The sequence below is a fragment of the Carex rostrata genome, unplaced genomic scaffold, assembly GCF_964058835.1.
Source record: "Carex rostrata unplaced genomic scaffold, lpCarRost1.2 SCAFFOLD_39, whole genome shotgun sequence".
In the NCBI taxonomy this organism is placed as follows: domain Eukaryota; kingdom Viridiplantae; phylum Streptophyta; class Magnoliopsida; order Poales; family Cyperaceae; genus Carex; species Carex rostrata.
In genome coordinates this window covers 265,001-272,500 of record NW_027601187.1, presented here as the reverse complement: position 1 = coordinate 272,500, position 7,500 = coordinate 265,001, and positions in this window count along the sequence as shown.

Here is a 7,500-nt window from a genome sequence, read left to right as displayed (position 1 = left end):
TTTCGCCGGCTTTACGGCTGGGGACTTCAACCCGCTCGGTCTCTGCGGGGTGCCTCCACGCTTAGGCGCCCCGCTCAACCGTGTTTCGCCGGCTTTACAGCTGGGGATTTCAACCCTTGCGGCTACCCGCATCGGTCTTACGGGCGCCTCCACGCTTAGACGCCCTGCCCGATCGTGTTTCACCGGCTTTACGGCTGGGGATTTCAACCCGCATCGGTCTCTGCGGGGCGCCTCCACGCTTAGGCACCCCGCTCAACCGTGTTTCGCCGGCTTTACGGATGGGGATTTCAACCCGCTCGGTCACTGCGGGGCGCCTCCACGCTTAGGCGCCCCGCTCAACCGTGTTTCGCCGGCTTTACGGCTGGGGATTTCAACCCGCACGGCTACCCGCATCGGTCTTACGGGCGCCTCCACGCTTAGACGCCCTGCCCGAACGTGTTTCGCCGGCTTTACAGCTGGGGATTTCAACCCGCTCGGTCTCTGCGGGGCGCCTCCACGCTTAGGCTCCCCAATGAACCGTGTTTCGCCGGCTTTACGGCTGGGGATTTCAACCCGCGCGGCTACCCGCATCGGTCTTACGGGCGAAACTCCACGCGGAGTCGCCCTGCCCGAACGTGTTTCGCCGGCTTTACGGCTGGGGATTTCAACCCGCTCGGTCTCTGCGGGGCGCCTCCACGCTTAGGCGCCCCAATGAACCGTGTTTCGCCGGCTTTACGGCTGGGGATTTCAACCCGCTCGGTCACTGCAGGGCGCCTCCACGCTTAGGCGCCCTGCTCAACCGTGTTTCGCCGGCTTTACGGCTGGGGATTTCAACCCGCACGGCTACCCGCATCGGTCTTACGGGCGCCTCCACGCTTAGACACCCTGCCCGAACGTGTTTCGCCGGCTTTACGGCTGGGGATTTCAACCCGCTCGGTCTCTGCGGGGCGCCTCCACGCTTAGGCGCCCCAATGAACCGTGTTTCGCCGGCTTTACGGCTGGGGATTTCAACCCGCGCGGCTACCCGCATCGGTCTTACGGGCGAAACTCCACGCGGAGTCGCCCTGCCCGAACTTGTTTCGCCGGCTTTACGGCTGGGGATTTCAACCCGCTCGGTCTCTGCGGGGCGCCTCCACGCTTAGGCGCCCCAATGAACCGTGTTTCGCCGGCTTTACGGCTGGGGATTTCAACCCGCGCGGCTACCCGCATCGGTCTTACGGGCAAAACTCCACGCGGAGTCGCCCTGCCCGAACTTGTTTCGCCGGCTTTACGGCTGGGGATTTCAACCCGCTCGGTCTCTGCGGGCGCCTCCACGCTTAGGCGCCCCAATGAACCGTGTTTCGCCGGCTTTACGGCTGGGGATTTCAACCCGCTCGGTCTCTGCGGGGCGCCTCCACGCTTAGGCGCCCCAATGAACCGTGTTTCGCCGGCTTTACGGCTGGGGATTTCAACCCGCTCGGTCTCTGCGGGGCGCCTCCACGCTTAGGCGCCCCAATGAACCGTGTTTCACCGGCTTTACGGCTGGGGATTTCAACCCGCGCGGCTACCCGCATCGGCCTTACGGGCAAAACTCCACGCGGAGTCACCCTGCCCGACCGCTTTTCGCCGGCTTTACGGCTGGGGATTTCAACCCGCATCGGTCTTACGGGCGCCTCCACGCTTAGACGCCCTGCCCCACCGTGTTTCGCCGGCTCTACGGCTGGGGATTTCAACCCGCGTGGTCCGTGTTTTTCGGTAACATATTCGTGTTCCTTGCCCCCGACGGGCCGTGTTTTTCGGTAACAAAATCGTGTCTTTTGTCCCCGCTGCACCGTGTTTTTTGCCCCGCTCAACCGTGTTTTTTGCCCCCGCTCAACCGTGCTTACTGCCCCCGCTCAACCGTGTTTTTTCGGTAACATAATCGTGTCTTCGGGTAACATAATCTTGTTTTTCGGGCCATTTTACACCGACGGAGGCACCCACAGGGGCCATGTACACCCCGCTTGGCATGTACATGAGGGGCTGCCTCTTCCAAAAATCCTTCCCCCCTATAGGGGAATATGCATTTTGGGTCTCCAGCCACGCCCAGGGTTACCACCCCCTGGAAATCCCCCAGGTTTACCCCCCATTTTATGTGGATGCATAGATTCAGACCGCCCTGCTCCACCGCTTTTGGCCATTTTTGCCCAACGTTAGCCGCTTCGGCGTGCCGCTGGACTGTTTTCGGGCCTTTTTCACCGACGCTTGGCCGTATCCGCTTAGTTTTCCCCAACGCTTGGCCGCATCCGCTTAGTTTTCCCCCGCTGGACTGTTTTCGGGTCATTTTTGCCCAACGTTAGCGGCTTCCGCTTGCCGCTGGACTGTTTTCGGGCCCTTTTTCACCGACCCTTGGCCGTATCCGCTTAGTTTTCCCCAACGCGTGGCCGCATCCGCTTAGTTTTCCCCCGCTGAACTGTTTTCGGATCACTTTTGCCCAACGTTAGCCGCTTCCGCTTGCCGCTGGGCTGTTTTCGGGCCATTTTTCCCCAACACTTGGCCGTATCCGCTTAGTTTTCCCCAACGCGTGGCCGCATCCGCTTAGTTTTCCCCCGCTGAACTGTTTTCGGGTCAGTTTTGCCCAACGTTAGCCGCTACCGCTTGCCGCTGGACTGTTTTCGGGCCAATTTCCACCGACTCTTGGCCGTATCCGCTTAGTTTTCCCCAACGCGTGGCCGCATCCGCTTAGTTTTCCCCCGCTGAACTGTTTTCGGGTCACTTTTGCCCAACGTTAGCCGCTTCCGCTTGCCGCTGGACTGTTTTCGGGCCAATTTCCACCGACTCTTGGCCGTATCCGCTTAGTTTTCCCCAACGCGTGGCCGCATCCGCTTAGTTTTCCCCCGCTGAACTGTTTTCGGGTCAGTTTTGCCCAACGTTAGCCGCTTCCGCTTGCCGCTGGACTATTTTCGGGCCAATTTCCACCGACTCTTGGCCGTATCCGCTTAGTTTTCCCCAACGCGTGGCCGCATCCGCTTAGTTTTCCCCCGCTGAACTGTTTTCGGGTCAGTTTTGCCCAACGTTAGCCGCTTCCGCTTGCCGCAGGGCTGTTTTCGGGCCAATTTCCACCGACACTTGGCCGCATCCGCTTAGTTTTCCCCAACGCGTGGCCGCATCCGCTTAGTTTTCCCCCGCTTAACTGTTTTCGGGTCACTTTTCCCCAACGTTAGCCGCTTCCGCTTGCCGCTGGGCTGTTTTCGGGCCATTTTTCCCCAACACTTGGCCGTATCCGCTTGGTTTTCCCCAACGCGTGGCCGCATCCGCTTAGTTTTCCCCCGCTGAACTGTTTTCGGGTCACTTTTGCCCAACGTTAGCCGCTTCCGCTTGCCACTGGACTGTTTTCGGGCCAATTTCCACCGACTCTGGGCCGGATCCGCTTAGTTTTCCCCAACGCTTGGCTGCATCCGCTTAATTTTCCCCAGCTGAACTGTTTTCGGGTCACTTTGTCCCAACGTTAGCCGTTTCCGCTTGCCGCTGGACTGTTTTCGGGCCATTTTCCACCGACTCTTGGCCGTATCCGCTTGGTTTTCCCCAACGCTTGGCTGCTTCCGCTTAATTTCCCCCAGCTGAACTGTTTTCGGGTCACTTTTGCCCAACGTTAGCCGTTTCCGCTTGCCGCTGGACTGTTTTCGGGCCATTTTTCACCGACACTTGGCCGTATCCGCTTAGTTTTCGCCAACAATTGGCTGCATCCGCTTAATTTTCCAAGCTATACTGCTTTCGGGTCAGTTTTGCCCAACGTTAGCCGCTTCCGCTTGCCGCTGGGCTGTTTTCGGGCCATTTTCCACCCACGCTGGCACCGACGGGGCCATGTACACCCACGCGCGTGTACATGAGGGGGCACCCATTTTTGAAAACCTTGCCCCCCTATAGGGGAATATGCATTTTGAGGCTCTAGCCACGCCCAGGGTTACCACCCCCTGAAAATCCCCCAAGTCAAAATCACCCATGTAAAATATTCAAAAAAATCTCAAAAAATCACAAAAAATTTATAAAATCAAATAAATTCAAAAAAAAAAAAAAAATTTCAAAAATTCAAAAAAAATTCAAAAAATTCAAAAAAATTCAAAAAAATTCAAAAATTTCAAAAATTCAAAAAAAGTCCAAAAACCCAAAAAAACTTCAAAAATTTCAAAAATTCAAAAAAATTTCAAAAAAAATTTCAAAAATTTGCCCCGCTGAACTGTTTTCGGGTCACTTTTGCCCAACGTTAGCCGCTTCCGCTTGCCGCTGGACTGTTTTCGGGCCAATTTCCACCGACTCTTGGCCGTATCCGCTTAGTTTTCCCCAACGCGTGGCCGCATCCGCTTAGTTTTCCCCCGCTGAACTGTTTTCGGGTCACTTTTGCCCAACGTTAGCCGCTTCCGCTTGCCGCTGGGCTGTTTTCGGGCCAATTTCCACCGACACTTGGCCGCATCCGCTTAGTTTTCCCCAACGCGTGCCCGCATCCGCTTAGTTTTCCCCCGCTGAACTGTTTTCGGGTCACTTTTGCCCAACGTTAGCCGCTTCCGCTTGCCGCTGGACTGTTTTCGGGCCAATTTCCACCGACTCTTGGCCGTATCCGCTTAGTTTTCCCCAACGCGTGGCCGCATCCGCTTAGTTTTCCCCCGCTGAACTGTTTTCGGGGCACTTTTGCCCAACGTTAGCCGCTTCCGCTTGCCGCTGGGCTGTTTTCGGGCCAATTTCCACCGACACTTGGCCGCATCCGCTTAGTTTTCCCCAACGCGTGGCCGCATCCGCTTAGTTTTCCCCCGCTTAACTGTTTTCGGGTCACTTTTCCCCAACGTTAGCCGCTTCCGCTTGCCGCTGGGCTGTTTTCGGGCCATTTTTCCCCCACACTTGGCCGTATCCGCTTAGTTTTCCCCAACGCGTGGCCGCATCCGCCTAGTTTTGCCCCGCTGAACTGTTTTCGGGTCACTTTTGCCCAACGTTAGCCGCTTCCGCTTGCCGCTGGACTGTTTTCGGGCCAATTTCCACCGACTCTTGGCCGTATCCGCTTAGTTTTCCCCAACGCGTGGCCGCATCCGCTTAGTTTTCCCCCGCTGAACTGTTTTCGGGTCACTTTTGCCCAACGTTAGCCGCTTCCGCTTGCCGCTGGGCTGTTTTCGGGCCAATTTCCACCGACACTTGGCCGCATCCGCTTAGTTTTCCCCAACGCGTGCCCGCATCCGCTTAGTTTTCCCCCGCTGAACTGTTTTCGGGTCACTTTTGCCCAACGTTAGCCGCTTCCGCTTGCCGCTGGGCTGTTTTCGGGCCATTTTTCCCCCACACTTGGCCGTATCCGCTTAGTTTTCCCCAACGCGTGGCCGCATCCGCTTAGTTTTCCCCCGCTGAACTGTTTTCGGGTCACTTTTGCCCAACGTTAGCCGCTTCCGCTTGCCGCTGGACTGTTTTCGGGCCATTTTTCACCGACACTTGGCCGTATCCGCTTAGTTTTCGCCAACAATTGGCTGCATCCGCTTAATTTTCCAAGCTATACTGCTTTCGGGTCAGTTTTGCCCAACGTTAGCCGCTTCCGCTTGCCGCTGGGCTGTTTTCGGGCCATTTTCCACCCACGCTGGCACCGACGGGGCCATGTACACCCACGCGCGTGTACATGAGGGGGCACCCATTTTTGAAAACCTTGCCCCCCTATAGGGGAATATGCATTTTGAGGCTCTAGCCACGCCCAGGGTTACCACCCCCTGAAAATCCCCCAAGTCAAAATCACCCATGTAAAATATTCAAAAAAATCTCAAAAAATCACAAAAAATTTATAAAATCAAATAAATTCAAAAAAAAAAAAAAAATTCAAAAATTCAAAAAAAATTCAAAAAATTCAAAAAAATTCAAAAAAATTCAAAAATTTCAAAAATTCAAAAAAAGTCCAAAAACCCAAAAAAACTTCAAAAATTCAAAAAAATTTCAGAATTTCAAAAAAAATTTCAAAAATTTGCCCCGCTGAACTGTTTTCGGGTCACTTTTGCCCAACGTTAGCCGCTTCCGCTTGCCGCTGGACTGTTTTCGGGCCTATTTCCACCGACTCTTGGCCGTATCCGCTTAGTTTTCCCCAACGCGTGGCCGCATCCGCTTAGTTTTCCCCCGCTTAACTGTTTTCGGGTCACTTTTCCCCAACGTTAGCCGCTTCCGCTTGCCGCTGGGCTGTTTTCGGGCCATTTTTCCCCAACACTTGGCCGTATCCGCTTAGTTTTCCCCAACGCGTGGCCGCATCCGCTTAGTTTTCCCCCGCTGAACTGTTTTCGGGTCACTTTTTCCCAACGTTAGCCGCTTCCGCTTGCCGCTGGACTGTTTTCGGGCCAATTTCCACCGACTCTGGGCCGGATCCGCTTTGTTTTCCCCAACGCGTGGCCGCATCCGCTTAGTTTTCCCCCGCTTAACTGTTTTCGGGTCACTTTTCCCCAACGTTAGCCGCTTCCGCTTGCCGCTGGGCTGTTTTCGGGCCAATTTCCACCGACTCTTGGCCGGATCCGCTTAATTTTCCCCAGCTGAACTGTTTTCGGGTCATTTTAGCCCGACGGGGGCACCGACGGGACTGTTTTCGGGCCATTTTGCACCGACGCTTGGCCGCATGCGCTCAGTTTTGGGGCCATTTTTCACTGACGGCTGGCCGCATCCGCTTAGTTGCCCCCGCTTTGCTGATTTTTGCGCCGTTTTTTTTGTTGAACTTCAGGTTTCAAACTTCCAATTTTTTTCCAAACTTGCATAAGATCCGAAATTGTCCAACCCACTTGCATAAGATCCGAAATTGTCCAACCCAATTTTCTTTTTCCAAACTCCAAACTTCATATTTTATATTTTTAATAAATTTGAATTTTTGCCTACATCCATAATTTGGATCGCGTACAATCCGGAAGTTTGAGAAATGGTCCACACCGGGTGTGAACCATCCAATCCGAAAAAAGTGGGAATTTTTACAAGCCGGAAAAACTGGAGTTTCAATGGCTCTTTGGACGGTTGTAATTCATTTGGACCAAAAATTGTCCAACCCACTTGCATAAGATCCGAAATTGTCCAACCCAATTTTCTTTTTCCAAACTCCAAACTTCATATTTTATATTTTTAATAAATTTGAATTTTTGCCTACATCCATAATTTGGATCGCGTACAATCCGGAAGTTTGAGAAATGGTCCACACCGGGTGTGAACCATCCAATCCGAAAAAAGTGGGAATTTTTACAAGCCGGAAAAACTGGAGTTTCAATGGCTCTTTGGACGGTTGTAATTCATTTGGACCAAAAATTGTCCAACCCACTTGCATAAGATCCGAAATTGTACAACCCAATTTTTTTTTTTCCAAACTCCAAATTTCATATTTCATATTTTTAATAAATTTGAATTTTTGCCTACATCCATAATTTGGATCGCGTACAATCCGGAAGTTTGAGAAATGGTCCACACCGGGTAGGAACCGTCCAATCCGAAAAAAGTGGGAATTTTTACAAGCCGGAAAAACTGGAGTTTCAATGGCTCTTTGGACGGTTGTAATTCATTTGGACCAAAAATTGTCCA